Genomic DNA, 19,269 nt, shown 5'->3' on the forward strand with positions numbered 1-19,269 from the left:
TGTTTAAGCCTCTTAAAATAATTTATGATTTTCTAAAAGAGGAAGAAAAAGGTTTTTAGCACAAGGCAGACAGAATGGTCGCACTTGTGCTTAAATCCTTTAAAACAATTTATGATTTTTTTAAAAGAGGAAGAAAAAGGTTTTTAGCACGAGGCAGACAGAATGGTCGCACTTGTGCTTAAACCTTTTAAAATATATTTTTATTATTTTTTTGAGTATCTGTATATTCTAAAAGTAGATAGATATTTAAAACAGAAAAAGGAAAAATAGAGAAATAAAAAATAAAAATAACAAGATAAATAAATAAATAAAAATAAAAATAAAAACAAAAATAAGATAAAAAGTAAAATAAGGAAACAAAATAGAAAGGTGTGGAGGTGCTTAAAGAGGATGTGCCAGCCGCTGGGTTAGACCCCTTCTTACCAGGCTTGGCATCACCTACCACACCACGCCGTCAGCCGCCGTCGCAAGGGTTCTTCCATTTCTTTTCCACGCGAGAGCCTCTCTCGTTCATGCACGACGCGGACCGTTCGTCGTCGCAAGGATGCCGCAGCCGCCGAGCTAGGGTCGTCGTTTTCCGTCGAGCCCGCCGCCGTCACCGTCCAGTCACCAGCAATGAAAACCCTCTTCTCTTTTCCGCACTCGTGGTCTCCACCAATAAAGGGGCCCCGATTTCGAATCATACACTCTACGAATTGGGGAAGTCCCAATCATAACACTCTAAAGCACAGGGAGAAGAGAAAAAGATTCGCAAAACGAACATCTTATCTCCTATTTCTAACAATGCGGAGGGGGATATCAAGCTGGACCATCTTCATGATTGAAGAGGAATTTCTGGGCCATGGTAACAAAAATAGAAAAAGGGAAGAACATGAGGCTTGTCCTATGCGTTGTTGTGTATGATTGTGTTGATGACTGGGAAATGATTCATTTTTCTGTTTCAGGTATTGGCCATGCTTTCCCGAGTGTGGGGTAACAAAGCCAAAGATGGATGAAGCAAGTTGTTCTGGGAATAAAAATGGCACTGGATTTNCGATTTGGTCTGTGTGTTTGTCTGAAANAGGTGGAAAATGATCTTGGGATGGAAGGCAGCTACAATATATGTTACTACCAGGTTCACAGGGAGACCTACGGTTTGCAAGGAAAAAAAAGCTTTTGTTTCTCTATACGTGATTCTGCCTATATCTCTTGCTTAGAACATGTTTTCTGGGATGAGTAAAGGGTATTTGACGTCTTGTTGTTGGGGTTACATGCTTATGCTCCATGATAGATTTTGCAGGCATTGAAACCGTATTTTGGATGCANTTTGTTTAACACACNAAGCCGCAAAGAAGACAACCACAATCATGAATATGAATAGTGATCAAACAATCATTGGTTCATCTCCAAGCATGCATAAAGACGGCATACACTTAAGCAAGTTCAAAGAGCTTAGGTTTGAGTGTATGAGGACTTACCTACGCAGCTTCAAGACTCCTCTGCAGCTTCGGGACTTGCAGCCTCAAGACTCCTTTGCAGCTTCAAGACTTGCAGCCTCAAGACTCCTCCGCAGCTTTCAGACCTTTCCTTTTGATTCTACTTTCTTTGGTTCTCTTAGACAAGTGGTAATGATAGGTGATGGGGGTGGGCCTCTGACCTCTGGTAGTGAAGTCGATAATGGAGTGTTGGATAAGAAGAAATGGTACCAAGTGTTCTCTTGTTGTGCTCTCTCCCGTTCTCCTTGTGATGGTGAATAATGATATATCCTTCCCTGTGATTTTGTTCTCTCTTTTTTCTGTTGGTTAAGGTCCTTTTCCACATTTTCAGATGACCAGGCATATCTCTCAGGATCTCATATTTGTCTTCTTTCTCTTTTCATGCTTTCGTCGTATCAGTCAACCAAAAACATTCAAAATCTTCACTCTTTTGATGAATGGACGTAGTTCGCAGGTCAACGTAAGAAAAATTAGGAATAGGGATCAGGCCTTTTCGCGCTGCTAATGCATGTATACATTTCAAGCATTCTCTGTGCCTTGTGCTGCCAGAAAGCAACATCACAGAGAAGCTTGGTTGACCTTGGTTTTGCTTTTCGTTCTTTTCTTCTTTTCGGCAAAGAGTGTGAGTGCAAACTATTACTAATTAGGAAGACACCGTTTTTTTCTTTTGAATTTAGAATATAAGAAACCAGTTAAAAGGAAACAAAGTAATAAAATATAAGAGTGAAATTTATAAAAATAAACGAAAAATAAAGGAAAATAAAATAAAGCAAAAATAGAGTAAAAAAAAAAGATAAACTGAAATAAAACAAAATGAAAATAAAATAATATAACAGGAAAGAAACAAATAAAGACAAAACAAAATAGAGAGCAAAAATAATAGGAAGAGGAAAAGAAAAAATTAAAAACGAAAATCTTCTTTCCTTTTTTTTCTTTTCTTTTCTCATAAAAATTAAAGTAAAGACAAATAGAAAACTAACGCACAACAAAACAAATAACTCTAAATAATCAAAAAAGTAAAAATAGAATTAAAATAAAAATCTAATATAAAAATGAAAATAAATAAAGATAAATAAGTAAAATAAAATAAAAATAAAAATTAGATAATATAACAAAAATAAAATGATAAAAAGAAACAAGATAAAATAAAAATAATATATTTTTGTCACCCAGACGAAATTGGATGTTGACAGTGTCTTTACTGGAAAAAAAAATACTCGTGAATGTGAGTATATATAGATAAAATTAATTATGGGTAATTAGTATTTATAAATATTTAGTGAAAAATAAAAATAAATTAGTTGTAGATATTATATCTCATGAATATAACTTACAGTAAAAAATAAAAATAAAAATTTAATTTATATTAAAATAAAATTATCTTATATTTTATTAGATTAAATTTAATTAAAAATAAATTTTAATTTATACTTAATTTAATTTATATTTTTTTATAATTTTATTTAAAAAATATAAAATATATTATTTTAATAGGAGTCTTAAAATACCGAAATGTTTCTTAAAACGGATACCATAATGGGTTAAATTTTCATTTAAACTTTTGTTTGTTGTATATAGGTGATTCCTCATGAACCCCAATCAGAGTGCCACTTTGACTACCAAAAAGAAGCACTTATTTCTTTCCTCATCTACTTTTGTATTTCTAAAATTTATATGGTTAAAAGTTTTATTCTCCTTACCGATAAAATGGAGCTCTTTGGCTTAAATGTTTATATAAAAAAAAATATTATACTGATTAAAAAATAATTTATGTCGATTTTGAAATATCATAAAAGTAAAAATTTTCTATACCAATAATAATATAGAAAATTTGAAATAATTTATTGTATTAAAAAAAAGGGTGAACAGTAAACCTCTCAATCGCATGGGCTTTGAACATTGATTGCAAACAAACAAGATAAAGTACAAATCATATCATAAACATGAGAAAAAAAAAATCCAACCTGGAGCGGCATACATCAAAGATCCAATTTGAGCGTTGCTCCTGTACACAAAATTATCAACGAAAATATGTAAGATTAATCGATTATTTAAAAAAAAAAAATTAGAAATAAAAAGGAAAAACAAACATTTTCGAGAATAACTTGAACATTTTCCTACATCATCCACAGCTTCTTCGTTCAAATAAAAAAATAAGCGTTTTCTTCCCGGAAGAGGCTCTGCAACTTTCACTCTTTTCTTTCTCAGAGCTTAAGGAGGTCGCGTTCTCTGGTGGGTCGAGTGCGGAGGAGCTGAGCTGCTGTGGTTGCAACGGTTCCGATGAAGTGTTGCGTTTTCGGCGAGCTGTTTGGCTTGTGGCATCGTAGATCTGGGCGCGGTGATTCTGGTGGCGCCGCGAGGAGCTCGTGATTCTGCTGCAGGTGTGGGGTGGAGCTCCGGTTTGCTGCTTGTGGTCGTCGGCGAAGCGTAGGGACTCTCCGGTGGCTGGATGGAGTACTGGGTTGTGGGTGAGAAGGAAGAAGATGAAGATGACAGGTTATTTGGGCTTAGGCACTTGCTCATGCTCTTCTCGGATAGAAGAAATATTTTCTATACTAGTTATGATTCAAATTAGGGTTTTCAAAAATTCAAATGTGAAAACGTTTGGTGTTATGTTGGCGCCTTTGAAGCTTGAGTCCTTTATATATGTATGCTTCAGGTAATGCTCTTAAAATTTTCACGGAGCAGTCTAATTTTAATCTATTCATTATTGACCTGTCTCAGTGGTGATGCAATCTACTAGGCTAAAATTCTAGAGAAAAGAAACATGGAAGCACAGATGGCCAAGCTGAGTAATTTGGCTACTGAAAACGCCACCAAATGGGACCCGCTTCAAGCAAATAACCAAGTAAGATGATTTATGAAAGGAAAAACTTCTTTTAACAACACTTTTTGAACAACTTTTTGACAACGTATACATGACAGCTTGTGATTGGTCCGTTTTAAATATTTTTTAAACATAAATTCAAATAGACCAATAAAATGATGACACGTGTCCCGTTGTCAAAAAAGTTGTCAAAAAGTGTTGTCAAAATATCATTGTCCTTTATGAAACTCTTGAGTACATCCCTTTTCATTATGGTGTTTTAGGAATATCTAGTCTTCTTTTAATTTGTATAAGTGTTCTTGAGGAATTTTGTTGTTTATGGAAATATACGAGTGCTTCTTTGAGCTAGTGGTATAATATTTTGCATGTTGGATGTTAAGATGTTTGAATGATAAGTGTACCGGACCGGACGGTCATAAAGCTACTTCATAGTCAAATATGTTGGATAGTCTAGGATGAATGGTCTACAAAGATTGAAGTAGTAATATTGGGTTGGGATTGGGTCGTGATTAAGATTTCGCTAATTACATACTCACGATGAAAATTATAAATACAGGTCAAAGGTAAGAGGCACGAATAGTCAACTGACTTAAACATCAAAGAACCTTTGGCAGGTACACTTCTGGACAGTGGAACGAAGACGAGGGCTCAAGAGAACGACTGGACAACCATCAAGGAGAAATTGTGTAGGTGTTTGAAGGAACTTGACCCCACTACCGAAACATTTTGACGCCCACCGTGAGGCCGAGTAACTTGTCAAACCTAATGGTGACTACAAGTAATATGAGAACTGAAGACCCGACCGAGATGATTAGGATGCTACAACAAAGAATGGAGGAAATGCAACAACATCATGAGGCGGAGTTAGCAGCCGTTTGGGCCGAATGTTCGTCCCGGATTGCTCAGGAGAAGATCCTAGGAGCAGGAGTGAAGGCGGGAGAAGAGCGGAAGAACCAAAGGACCGAGTAGAATACCGTGTCGGACGAGACATGGAAACCGACCGAAACCAAGATCCAGGAAAGCGGGACTAAGACCATCCCGACCGAGAGCGCGACTTTTAGTAAACAATTGGTGATGAAGGCTGAGAACACTTCCGACAACTTACTATTTGTCTAAGCTATTATGGACGTCCATATATCCAAACAGTTTTTCCTACCTCAATTCAAGGTGTATGACAGGATGATTGACCCGGACGACCACATTAAGACGTTCATCAACTGGATGGCGTTTCATACGGGGAACGACTGACGTCATCTGGTGCCAGGCTTTCTCCTTATCGCTGGAGGGAAAAGCACTGGAGTGATTCAACTCTTTGCCATTCCATTGAAAACTTTGAGAGCCTCAAAGTTATATTCGGACGCAAGTAGTTGGAATCAAGACTTAATGGGGTGGGACGCTGTTAAGACTCCAACGAGTGTACCGAATCGTATCAAGTAATATAATTGGTAAGACCAAGTATCATTTTTCCTAGAGACTCACGGCTTAGACATTCATGTGGTTTCTTGATTAATTAAGACTTGGAAACAAAATCATTGAGTTTATAATGCAGAAAATAAATATGAATGCAAGTGTCCAACAAAAATTGAAGTTTAGTTCACCATAAACATGGTTAAACTAGATTAAATATGGCAAAGAATGAAAGATAAAATCCTAAAAGTTGAAGATCGGAGCTTCCGCATCCAAAATTTGCCTCCAAGGGGTGAAAGGTATGTTTTTGCGCCTCTTCTGTAAAAAGATACCTCATCTAGGTCGTCCACATCATTAAATAACTCGTAAAAATAACAGAAAACACAACCCAAGCCTAGTCCTTTGTGCTTAGTGCCCCACTTAGGGCGCCCAGGCATGAAATAACGAATAGTGTCGCACAACGCCCCTGGAAGGGCGCCCAGGCGGTATCTGCGGCACTTAACTGCCGCTCAACGCCCAAAACTGGCGCTCAACGCTACTTTTCTGCACATTCCAACCGCTCAGCGCTACAAACTGCCACTCAGCACCAGCGGATTTTTTCAGCACTGCGTTTTTTCCTCTTTTTCTGTAGTTTCGCTCGCTCATTGAGTTCCAACTCCTTGCTATTTCAACTCTTCTACCCAATCATCTCAATTCCTGTTAAAACAAGGAAATCTAAGCATAAAATCAATAAGTTCACTTTCAACTCTCTTATTCACACAACTTAAACAAAATCATGATTCCAAGCTAGTTTCTAAGTAAAAAAGGGTGTTCTTAGTATCAAAATTAAGTATCAAATAACAGTGTTTTCAACCATTATCAAACGACTCTTTGATTCGCGGATCAACTCAACACTGAGTGCTTCCTACAATATCTTAGCCCGGGGGGCGTTTAATGGGGTGTACAGTTTCAGGTACTTCATTTCAAAGAAGTCATGTCAAGAACTAGAGCATGAGGTTGAGCCATAAAAGCAAATCTACCTAGAAAGAAAACCTTTGAAACCACAAGTTCACTATTGAGCATTGCAATTTATAGTTTATTAAAATAAAATTGTATCCCTATTTTGGTAGAACTTTTGGAGTGTCTTTTAAAGACTTTTTAAAGGGCTTTTGTAAACACTTTTCTTAGCACTTAGTGAATATTCTCAGAGAGCATAAAAGAGTATGGTTTTTCAAAGCATTGTATTATTTGTACCCTTTTTGAGGAGGTAAGCCTTTCTTGTGTTGAAACAAAGATATAACTTTTTGGAACTTTCTTGTATTGGTATTGTTATATTTATAAAAGTATGCTTTTATTATATGTTTTCGAATTAGTTTGTGTTTGTTGTTGGAAGAACGAATCACTCAATTTATTTCACTAGTTTAAGAATGAGTGGGAACTTGTTTCAAGTTGTGGTACAACTAATTTTATTTTTTCTTTTATATATTAGGAGTAAATCTAAGACTCTAGCTGATTATAATGTAAGTGATTCATTCAAATTGTCACTAAAGAATCATATTGAAGTTTAATTATATTAGATTTTAGGCTGGTTTGATTTGTATAAATTTGATGATTTGTTCCTTATTTTATATCTTTGCTCTGATTTGATGTATATGATTGGTTTGATTTGTATGAATTGGATGATTCTTCATGCTTGAGTATTTTAGTTGATTTTGTGTTGATTGAGGGAAATAGAATATGAGAAATTGATCAAATTGGTACAAGTTCCAATGTTTTAATTTTTTTTTATCAAAGCATTAAGAGGGGAACACCAAATTGATCAATAGAACAGGTCTCATTTTTCCAAATAACAGAATTTCATCTATTGATATCTAATATAGCACTAAGTAATGACAGACTGACGTTGAGTGCCAACGTTGTTGTGTAGGCCTGGGAACATTCCTTCTCTAGTTTGTTGAGTGTTTGTTTGTACCGTTGAGTGTTGTATTTTTTGTGAATGCTTTGGTGCTAAGTGACAATAGGAAAACTTGAGCTCCACTTTTGTATTACAAGTTGATGGAAGAATGCTCCGTGAAGATGACCGTAGGTTCGACGCAAACTCCTCGAAGCTTCCTCCGAATGAGAAGACGCAGCGGAAATGATGTAAACTCTAAGGAAATCGAAGGATGAACTTAAGGAAACCCTAAATCCCCACATTAAACGGTAGAAAACCCTAAAATGGTGAGGAATCACTAAACTGACCGATTGATCAGTGGAAATGGTGTTTTAAACGGTGAAAATGGAGGATCCAAGGGAAGAAACGTGTTTAATCGGTCAAAATGCTAGATCAATCGGTGAAGATGAAAATAAACGGAGAAAAGAAGAAACAATCGGTGGAAAATGAAGAAAATGATGAAAAGGTTGAAGATCCGTGAAGAGATGAGTCTTACTGATGATGAGGAGGTGAACCTGTGAAGAGAAATGGATTAGAGACGCTGAAAAGGAAAACCCTAGCAGAGGATGTGAGAAATAAACTTCTGTTTCGTGGTGGAAGGATGCGAGAATGAAAAATGAGACGTGTATGCTTGAGACGTGAGTATGCTGAAGATGTGTCAGCGGAGGAATGGCTGAGGCTTGCATGGGAAGCTGAAGATGTGGCAGATGAGTTGTGGAGCAGCGTGGAAGAAAGAGAAATATGGAGCATAGAGGAAATAGAAAATGAGAGATGAGAGAGGTGCTTGGAAGGTGGCTAGAAGGAGTCTTTGGACTCCCTGGCCTATGACTTTCAAGAGAGAATTATTTTCTGATTCAGAAAACCTAATTCTCATTAATCTCAAAAGTACCAATTACAAGAGGAGTTGGGTATTTATAGTAACTCATGCTCCTTACAAGCTAATATACGTATAGAATAAAATGTAAAAATACGAAAAAGAAAACACTAAGAAGGGTACGTCAGGCAAGATTCCATCATACCCTCTCTCTTAAAAAAAATATTTATCCTCAAATCTGACAATAGCCTTATGGAGAAACTTCACACAATATTGGGAGCATGGCCATCTTAAAGTGACCTTATTCTTTTATTCCTTGAGATCTATTGTTCTTCCTCCTGGATGAAATACAAATCTCCAATACACATGAAATATATTTCCCATTAATATCAATCCAAGAAAGGAATTTTCTAAAATGATAGCTTTGGAATAAGGACTTCTTATAGTTTGTTTTGAAGTTTTAAGAATGTTTAGAAGTCCAAATTCAAAAGTTACTTTGCTTTTGTCTTGAGTTATTTGTATAAAGGTAACAATAACTCAAGATTACCATATTTTGAAAAGGTTTTCTTTGAATATGGGATGACAATTGGTTTAAAAGAGAAATTAAAATTGGAAGAGTTAAAAATGATTGGAAAAGATTTAAAAGATTGAAAACCTTCCCTTTTAAGATTGGGTTTTGGAGTCAAAGTTGTTATCAGTAGCACTTCCTCCTTTTCTTTCTTTTCCCTTTCTTGTCTTTCTCTCCTTCTCTTATCCTCTTCTGTTCTCTCTCTTTCTCTTCTCTCTTCTTCTTTTCTTTCCTCTTCTTCTCTTCTTCTCTTCTTCTCTCTTCTCTTCTTTTTTTCTTCTTCTCTACTTCTCTCTTATTTTTCTTTTCTCTATTTTTCTTCTCTTTCTCTCTTCTCTTCTTCTCTTCTCCTTTCTTTTTCTCTTCTCTCTTCCTCTCTACTTCTTTCTTCTTCTTGTCTTCTCTCTTCTTTTTCTGTTTCTCTCTTCTCTTCTTCCCTCCTTTCTTCCTCTTCTTTTCTCTCAATCTCTCTTTCTCTTTTCTTATCCTTGATCTCTTGAAGTTTTGCCCTAAATTCTAATTCTTTACGAAGAAACCTATGATCACTTAAATTCTCAAGAAACATTTTTCCATCTTCAATGCAATCTCTAATTAATTCTAGGTTTCTTTTAAATATTGAAGGCGCAAACTTTCTTCTCATGCAAGATTTTAGTTCATACCAATCTCGAATGGAAGACTTTCTACCTTTCTTGACATGGTATTGTCTTTCATCCCACTACTTTCTTGCATGCTCTTCTAACTTAGAGAGATATATGCTAAGGACATAAGATTGACTATCTCTATAAAACCAATGATCTATTTTATCCACTTCTTGTTCCCAAGCTATGTATGTTAATGCACCTATGTCTTTACCATAGAATGGAAGATTCCTAGCTTGTTTAAACATTTCATCAAAATTATCTAAACTAGATGACCTATATGAATAACAAGACATCTTTGTTTCTAAAAGTTTTCTTAATCTAAAGGATTAAAAGCTTCCGCTTTAGACAAATCCCAGGTAAGAGAGGTGAACCACAAGGGTTTCTTAAATACCAAGTCTTGCCTTAGCCAGATATGTCTTAAGCTACTAATTAGTTACCCTTTAAAATAAAATCACTTTTAAAATCAAAGGACACAACTCAATCAAACAATCAAAGACAATTAGCGGACTCTAAGCGGACTGTAAGACCCCTATGCCCCTAGGCAAAACACAATTCAAAGCAATATTAAAGTCTACTCCTATGGTGAAGACACACTCACCTGTCTAGCTATACTAAAATTAAAAAAAAAAAAAACAATCAAGAAAGGTTGCCAAGAATTGAAAGAGCACCCATGACTCTTCCAAACTTGGACTTTATAAAAGGCCTTTTACAAACACAAAACTAAGCTAACAATGGGCTGACACAAGTCCATTACACATCAAATTGAAAAAAAATCAAATACAATTAAAAAGGAAAAATAAAGTTATACTACGGTCCAACTTATTGATGAAGAATCACAGCCCAGATCTTGCTATCAACTCTCGGTTTAGACAAGAACTAGCTGATCCAAGATTGCACAACAGATATAAAAATGGAGCACAGATGCACCAAGTTGTTGTCACTTACACCCTTTAGCCAAGCAGATTGCACAACAGATATATAAATGGCAGTAAGCACTTCCCTTTTTTCTTGGTCTTGTGCAATTGGTGCAGCTCAAAGAATTACTTTGCTCTCAAATTGCAATTTGCAGCCAGAGAATTCCAACATCAATAATTCATTCATTGCAGTCAATTACAAATTATACAAGAGCAGTTCAATCAAAACAAAAACAATTTAAGGTAGAAGACTCCCTTCAATTCAAAACTTCCATGAGGTACTCAAGCTGGTGTTTTCTCAGTAAAATTCGGCTCAAGCTAAACAATGATTCAACAAACAATTTATAAAATGAATTGAATGCAATAACAACTTAAACAAGCATAGATACTTCAATATGATTATGACAAGAGCAACCTTTTCAGCAAATCAGTGAACTAAACAGGGCAGAAACAATGGACCAAACTGGTCAAGAACAATGTCCTAAACTAATTCGGAAATCAGTGGACCATGCTAATCAAATCAATGGACAAAGCATCATGTGATGTAATGGAGATCAGATCAACTAAATTTAATCACTCAATCTAAACAGAATGGAAATCTACACAAATTGAACTTAACTGTTGAAGTTCTTAAGTCATCACAGTGAAGTATGCTCAATTCCCACCAGATTCACTAGCCAACTTCTATACTGCTGCAGTTATGTGTATTTTACCTTTTGGAACAACTTTTATCCCTGTAGAGGTCAGCCAAACAAAATTGCACAACTTTAATTGGTTAGCACATTTCAGATTCAAAACTGGACTTATTTCAGCTCTTGAAACTACAACGCACTCTCAACAAGAAATTTGGCTTTTAGATGTAGCCACACAACACACAAATGAAAGGTTTGGAAAGGAGATTCTCCCTTGGCAGTACAAGGTTGGAGAGTCTTTTAGACCACCACCACTTAAGATGCTACCAAGCACACAAACCTTCTTTCAAATTCCAAAAATCCAGAGTGAAACAACTTCTCAAGTAATAAATGGCTAGGCTAAAGCAATGGGCAGATAGAACAGGCAGGAGAAGCAATGACAACACAACATATCAGATTACTCTAGACAGAATCTAGATTAGATCATAAAAGCAAAGAAAAGATCCAAATTATGGAAAGCAGGTAGATTTCACATGTGATGGACAAAACTAGATTTAGCAATCAAGACAAGAAAGAAAAAGGGAACTTAGAAAGCTGGCACTCAAATAGAACCTATGAATAGCTCTAGAACAGATTAAAACACAAGAAAATAAAAACTAGTTGAATCATACATGACCAAATAGATTTGCAACTAAAATAGAACAATGCATTGCCAATTGCTCTAAAATGTTCACTCCAATCAAATTAAATGAACCAAAAACAGGAGAGAAACATCAAGAGTGAAACTTTGTTGTGAATTGAACTTACCACTTTTCTCTTTATGTGGTTCAATCAATACTTCTTTTCTAATTACTTTTTCTTTTCAAATCACAAGAACTCATGCTTTTATACTTTCACTTTCTTTTGCTACAATTCACAACATGTAATTTGATTTCTATTCCAATTCAACTTCACAAGATGAGTCATGAACAATTGATTCAACACAAAGAAAACTACAAAATTTTTAAAAACACCAAATGCAAGACACAAATGACTCTAGGAAGTGAATACACAGAATTCCAGCAATGATCTACTACTGAAATGAACAAAAATAAAGCAAATGACTCAAGCAAGGAAATATGTTGTTCGCCCTACTGGTTGCAAGTAATTTTTTCTGTAACTTTCACACTAACAACTAAGCTAATGTTGATCATATCACGACTTTTCTGGTTAGGGCACTTTGTTACTAGTAATCTCAGCATTCCCGCTCAATTTAAAAAATCGCAGAATAGATTCAATGTTCAATGTTCAGAATCAACATCTTATTAAAACCAGAATTTCACAACAAAATTCAAATCAGATATGATGCTCATTTCATGCATCCGAGCTCTTAGTATTGAATGTCATAGCTCAAACGGTATGCACATTGAACATATATTCAGATCACCACAAGCAAAACTCAAATAAGAAGTATAACTTGAAGTTATGAACAAGAAAATCAAGTAACATGACTATGACAAAACAGAATTGGAATTCAAAATTAAAATGACACAAAAGAAGAAATAGACCGAATTAAAATGATAAAAAAAACACTGACTCAAGGCATAGAACGACTCAACACACAATATCGAAACCTAAAAGCGGACAACAAATAGAACAAGAGAGACTGAATCAATAACTCAAATAAGGATAACAATTCAAGACAATATAGAAATGTAATGAACAACTCGTAAGTGAAGAACTCAGAATAGTGAAACAACACATACCGAATAAGAATCAAGTCAAAACAAGATGAATCAACATTACACAACTCAAATAGAGAAACGAAACAACATAGATCGAGAAAAAAAATTAAGAGCAGAGATCACGCTACTTATCTCTTGACGCGTGGTCGAACCTTGCTTTGAATACCACTTAATGGAAGAATGCTCTGTGAGGATGACCGTAGGTTTGACGTGAACTCCTCGAAGCTTCCTCCGAATGAGAAGACGCAATGGAAATGATGTAAACTTTAAGGAAATCAAAGGATGAACTTAAGGAAACCCTAAAACCCCAAATTAAACGGTAGAAAACCCTAAAATGGTGAGGAATCACTAAACTGACCGATTGATCGGTGGAGATGGTGTTTTAAATGGTGAAAATGGAGGATCCAAGGGAGGAAACAATCGGTGAAAAACGAAGAAAATGATGAAAAGGTTGAAGATCCGTGAAGAGATTAGTCTTATTGCTGATGAGGAGGTGAATCTATGAAGAGAAATGGATTAGAGACGCTGAAAAGGAAAACCCTAGCAGAGGATGTGAGAAATTAACTTTTGTTTCGTGGTGGAAGGAGGCGAGAATGAAAAATGAGATGCGTATGCTTGAGACGTGTGTGTGACGCTAAAGATGTGTCAGCAGAGGAATGGCTGAGGCTTGCACGGGAAGCTGAAGATGTGGCAGATGAATTGTGGAGCAGCGTGGAAGAAAGAGAAATATGGAGCACCGAGGAAATGGAAAATGAGATATGAGAGAGGTGCTTGGAAGGTGGCTAGAGGGAGTCTTTGGACTCTTTAGCCTATGACTTTCAAGAGAGAATTATTTTCTGATTCAGAAAACCTAATTCTCATTAATCTCAAAAGTACCAATTACAAGAGAGGAGCTGGGTATTTATGGTAACCCATGCTCCTTACAAGCTAATATACGTTTACAATAAAATGTAAAAATACGAAAAAGAAAACACTAAGAAGGGTACATCAGGAAGGATTCCATCACAGGTCTTGAGCATTTTTGCTCCATGATGTTGAGTGATAGAAAGTTCTATTGAGCACAACTTTGTGCAAGAATAATGGTGTTGAGTGTCAATACTGTAGTTGAGCACCACTCTTTGCAAAAGGTTTGACGCTGAACATCACATTTGTGTGTCAGATTGCATGTTGGATTAATTTTCATATTTAACTATTTTTGTGATAAATTTATAATAGACCTTATGTATGCTTATGATTATTATTATGTTTAATTGAATTGAAAATGTTGTTGTAAGCATGTATAGTGGTAATGGTGTTTAAAGAATTTTGAGGAGCAATACTTGGTGGTGATAAGTTAGTGTATGCATTAACATATGAGATTTAGTATGTGGGTATCCTGATTTTTAATAGCCATTCACACTCATGTAGAATAGAATGGATTATGTGGTGAGAATCACATGATATCCTAGTAACTAAACTTGTTTGGTATTAACCTTGTGAGTAGTAGGTTGATAACTTACTTATGTATGGCTCTACAGAGCATATATACTACTAAAGTGCACACCTATAGGGAATTCTAATGTCAATGGAATATATCCGGAGAGTTGAGTTTATTGTCAACTATTTGTGTGAATATATATGATTTATTGCACTTTATACATGCTTAGTTTATATTTGATATAATTTAAATATTTTGGTATAATTATTTTGCACACTAGCTTACCTTTTTTTTTTTATTTCTTGTGTTTTGTTTGTTTCTTTTGTGATGATTACTTCACGGTGTAAGCATAAGAGGAGTTAGGTAATGATACACCTTCAGTAGAAGGAGAAAATGTTGTCGAGTAGTTCCATACTCTCGTAGTAGTTGTTTTGTATAAGAGTTCCTTCTTTTTGAAAAACTCATATGAACTATAGTTGGTTTGCATATATTTTTATTATTATAGTTATTTTCTTTTAGGAATAATTGTATTAATACATTATATATTAGATCTATCTATTTTGGATTTATGATTTTATAATGTTTTATTTATTAGTTTAATACTATTAAATTGGATGTTATAATACCTAACATGAATTTCATATATAGAAAAGATAGTAACTTTAAAAAATTATTTCAATTTTTTTAAGGCTTAATTAGTAATTTGGTTCCTTAATTTAGGTCTCTAATTCGTTTTAATCCATATATTATTTTTACTCAATTCAATGGTTATTTAAAAGACTCAATTGAGTCATTACTTTCGTAAAAAAGTCTCAATGTGACCCTTTTTGTTAATTGGCATTAACTGTTTGTAACTACCACATGTCAAAATTTTGGTCCACCATGTGTCAAAATTTTGGTCATCTTTTGATATAAAGTGCCATGTGTCAAAATCAAAGAAGTTCCAATGTAGAATATGACCCATATTTTGACATGTAAATCTTTCAAACTATATTAATGTCAATTTAACAAAAGGGACCATGTTGAGTCTTTTACAAAAATAAGGATTCAATTATGATACGATCCTATCCAGAAAAGATTTCAATTTGGATTTCTTCAATAAAATAACTTAGAGAATATCAAAAGATATATAATAAGAACGTGGAATAAGACAAAGATGGATATGCTATAATTTAGCAAATTGATAAGTCAAGAAAGATTCACCACAAAGAATTCAATCTTGGAAAAGAATTGGTGTTTTATAACAAGAACCAAAAGAATCTTCTCTAAAAAGAAGACTAATTTCGTATATGACCAACCAAGATGTTTACATTTGTATTTGGTGTCTCTATATAGACACAAATGTTTAAGCCACCTAAAAAACCCTAAAAGAAAGTTCATAGACATGGAACGAAAATTTAACATAGAAATTAAAAAATAAGCTCATACTCTTCACCCAAAGAATCAACTCGCATAGCGACTCGTCGCCTAAAGAATGAATTCACATAGTGACTCGTCACCTAAAGAATCAACTCACCTACTGATTCGTCATCCAACGAATTATCTTGCCTAATGACAATTGCAAACAATAAAAAATTAATAGAAAATTACAAACACTTTTAATTGCCTAAAATTATTTTATAACTGTGTTCCAAGTCATGATCTTCATGTCCTTTGAATTGCAAAGACTCCTCCTGAAATTTTTCTTGTATTGAATGAAGAGATATTTTTCTATCGTATCCTTCTTTTTGAAAAGAATTTGTCCTCAAATTCATACCACTTGAAGATTCCTTCTTCTTAGGTTCGGTAGTGTTAGAAGTAGTTCCCTCCTTAAAATTCTCTTTATCCTTCCATGGAGTAGAGGATTTTTTGTAGAAGGTTTTTCTTCTAAGTTATTTTTTCTTTGGACGATCAATCTCCCACCAAATTAAGTACAAAAAGATAATATAAGGACCAAAACAAATCAATGGCCTAAATAAGGATGACAAACAAGTCAGTCTCCGTGGGTATTGTACGAACTCATCCCTGCTTTGAACAAAAATTCCCATACTGACTAGGTACATGAATTCAATTGAGTATATATGGAGATGTAAATGAATATGCACATATTTATCCAATTCATATCTCTATACTCGCCCTAATATCCATACCCCATCCTCATTGAATTACTAAAGTATCCAGAATTTATTAGGTAACTTAAATATTTGATAGTAAATATTAGATAATATTATGTTTCCTTTGCCTTGATATTTTACCTTTTATAAACATTAATTAGTTGATATTGAAAAAATAAGAAAGTATTTATGGACACGGGTACCCAATGAGTATGAGGATAAAACAATTTTTCTTTATCGGTTCAATACAAGAATGAAGATGATTTTTTTTCTTTGAAAATAGGTATAAAATAATAAAACTTATTCTTAGAGCTGTCAAAATGGATTACAACCCGTGGGCCAACCCAGCCCACCACAGGTTTGAGCTGGATTGGGTTTGAAAAAAAATGTATTTTTTTATGTGGGTCAATTTTCATCCCCGTTCATTTAAACCTGGCTCATTTGGGTTAGAGTTATCAAAACGGGCAACCCGGTCTGACCCGACCCGACCCACCACGGGTTGATGGGTTAAACGGGTTGGCTCATTGGCTCACTTAAGTTTTTTTCACACTCTTCTTTTGAAATTCTTATAACATGTTACTTTGATCGATGAAATTGAAACAGTAAGAATTGGACCAATTAATATAAAAGAAAATGAAACAAAAGAACTATATTATTATATATGTTTTAAGCTATCAAGCATAAAATTTGCCAATTTAGTTTAATGAGAGATACACAACCGTTTGACCAAGAAACTACATATAGCTGTTAACAAATATATATAGCACAAGATAAAATTGTCATGCTTATAGATAGGTCTAAAAAAAGTATAAAACAAATGATATATTCCTGAATTATCCAATCTATAATATTATCCATCTATTAAATTTGAGTCCTGAATGGATAAATCCACAATATTATGCTCTCTTGAAGCATCTTCTTCTTTATCTCCATCTACAATACAATAAAAAATAGTGTTAACTAATAATATTGAAACACAAAGTAATAAATAATTAAAGACATATGAGAATAAAAATAATGTTACCTGTTAGTTCAAAACCATGCATCCAGTTTTAAGTTAAAATAAGTGCCTCACCATTCTCTGGAAGAATGGAGGAATGATATTTGGTTAGCACACAAGAACTAAGACTAAAGGCAGACTCATTAGCAACTGTAGTGATTGGAATGCTAAGAACATCACAAGTCATCTTAGACAAGTTTGGATAACGATCTCGACAATCCCTCCAATAACTTAATACATCCAACTTATAAAAAAAACTTTGGATCAAGATTCCTTTCATCTAAATAAAGATCTAATTCAGACATCTCAATGTCATGAACATGTTGGCTCAAATAATCAACCTATTCGTAAGACATCATGAAACAAAGTTAATATGTCATTAGTCACAAGTAAGAAATAAAATATACATAATGAAATAAAGTAAGTCTAAGAATTATAGACTTACATTAAATGCATCCATCACTGACTCATCAATAGTAAAAGAAGGTTGTTGTGTTGGTGGAGAAACTTGAGAACTTGAAGTATTGACTCATTTGAATTTAATTTGACATATTCTTCAAACAACTTATACATGTTATCCTTTAAAACATTAATCTTTTCTTCACAAGTAGAAGGATTAATCTTTCTATAACAAAATCGAATGGCTTCAAACTTCATCCGTGGATCAAGAATAGCCCGAATAGCAAGAATGTCACGATATTGATCTCTTTATTTACTAAACATGTTCATCATACTCAATGACATATCTTTATTGTCATATCATCACTTTTTACATTTTCTCGTAACAAACATTCAATTTTCCAAACTTGCATAAAGTAACGATTAGAAGTTGGATAAGAAGAACCTAAAATCAAATTAGTCATTACATAAAATGGCTTCAAGAACTCACATTTTTTTCAGCCCTTTTCCACTCATCATTTGATGGACAATGAAAATAATTTCTATCACAGATAGCCAAACTTCTAAAGGCGTGTCGATATCGAATTGCACTCTTAAGCATAAGATAGGTAGAATTCCATCTTGTAGGAACATCCATTTTCAAACCTACTTTGGTATCAATACCCCTCAATTGAATAACACATTCTTTAAATGCAGTTTTTCTTGCCTCTGATCCTCTCACATATTTTATTCTCTCTCTAATCTTTTGCAAAGCATCAGAAGCCACGTTCAATCCCTCTTGCACAATAATATTCAAGACATGTGCACTACACCTTACATGAAAGTAATCACTATTACATATCAAACTATTTTGCAATTTCAATTGCTCACTCAAAATGTTTTGCAACACCTCATTGGCACTAGCATTTTTTAGTGTAATAGAAAAAGAATCTTCCTATCTATTTCCTAATCAAGCAACAGAGCAAATATTTTTTGTGTCATATCAAGACCTGTATGTGGAGGTTCCATTTTACAAAAGGCAATAATCTTACTATTCAACCTCCAACTAGCATCAACAAAATGAGCAGTCAAACAAGTAAACCCTTCTTGATTTATAGAAGTCCAACAATCAGTTGTCAAACAAATTCTACTATGAGATTTACACATCGCAAGTTTAACCCTCTCTTTGTGTTCATGAAATTTCTTTGAAATATTAGACACAACTGTATTCTTACTTGAAACTCTTACTTCTGGATTTAGATATAACAGTAACTCTTTAATCCATTTATATTGAACAAAATTATATGGAAGTCTATATTGAATACTAGCCATTGAAATAAGGTCATCTACAACTTTTTGGTCAATTTCTCTAGATCTTAATTTCCTAGCATGATCAATTATCATTTTCCCTATATCATTGTCTTTTAATTTCTTTAGGACCGAACACTTTGACAAATGACGCAACAT

The 19,269-nt window shown here is 34.3% G+C and overlaps 1 long non-coding RNA gene across 1 annotated transcript; it reads left to right on the forward strand.

Moving 5' to 3' along the window:
• The first annotated feature begins 4,007 nt into the window (after positions 1–4,007).
• LOC111242385 lies at positions 4,008–6,870 on the forward strand. The gene is made up of 3 exons (XR_002669391.1): positions 4,008–4,134; positions 4,219–4,323; positions 4,859–6,870. It is a non-coding gene; the product is annotated as an uncharacterized LOC111242385 (long non-coding RNA).
• The last annotated feature ends 12,399 nt before the right edge of the window (positions 6,871–19,269 follow it).

This window comes from Vigna radiata, chromosome 8 (assembly GCF_000741045.1).
Source record: "Vigna radiata var. radiata cultivar VC1973A chromosome 8, Vradiata_ver6, whole genome shotgun sequence".
Classification (NCBI taxonomy): domain Eukaryota; kingdom Viridiplantae; phylum Streptophyta; class Magnoliopsida; order Fabales; family Fabaceae; genus Vigna; species Vigna radiata.